The sequence below is a fragment of the Dioscorea cayenensis genome, chromosome 18 (assembly GCF_009730915.1).
Source record: "Dioscorea cayenensis subsp. rotundata cultivar TDr96_F1 chromosome 18, TDr96_F1_v2_PseudoChromosome.rev07_lg8_w22 25.fasta, whole genome shotgun sequence".
Taxonomy (NCBI): domain Eukaryota; kingdom Viridiplantae; phylum Streptophyta; class Magnoliopsida; order Dioscoreales; family Dioscoreaceae; genus Dioscorea; species Dioscorea cayenensis.
Window position 1 is genome coordinate 3,780,676 of NC_052488.1, and position 633 is coordinate 3,781,308.

The window sequence follows — 633 nt, forward strand, 5'->3', positions numbered from 1 at the left end:
AATCCGTGTTGCGGGCACTTTCTCAGGAGCTCCTTGAACCTTTCCCATGTCTCGAATAGAGACTCGAATTCCAACTGAACAAAGGATGAGATCTCGTTCCTAAGCTTTGCTGATTTTCCGGGAGGAAAATAACGAGCTAGAAAAACTTCCACCATCGCCTCCCACGTGGTAATTGACACTCTAGGTAACTAGTGTAGCCACTGCTTCGCTCTCCCCTTTAGGGAAAATGGGAAAGCTCTCAATTTGATGGCATCATCCGTCACCCCATTTATCTTCAGCATATCACACACTTCGAGAAAGCTCTCTATGTGACTGTTTGGATCCTCATCGGCCAAACCATTGAATTGTGCGGATTGCTGCAACATGTGGATGAATGCCGGCTTCAACTCAAAGTTCTAAGCTATAATCGGGGGACGCACAATACTCGATTGTGTCCCTAACACTGAAGGTCTGGCATAATCGGATAATGTTCGTTGTTGCTCATTCTGTTCTGCCATGTTTTCAGATTCTTCTGCTTCCAAATCAGCTAGATTAGACTGTTCTTGCATAGGCTCTTTCCTTTTTCTTCTAAGTGTACGTTCAAGCTTAGGATCTCTTTCAATCAATATTGAGGGATTGCCTTGGGTCATAACC

General features: G+C 44.5%; 1 non-coding gene across 1 annotated transcript; it reads left to right on the forward strand.

The window, feature by feature from the left end:
- LOC120283087 lies at positions 1 to 107 on the forward strand. Its single transcript, XR_005543088.1, has one exon. It is a non-coding gene; the product is annotated as a small nucleolar RNA R71 (small nucleolar RNA).
- Positions 108 to 633: the final 526 nt, after the last annotated feature.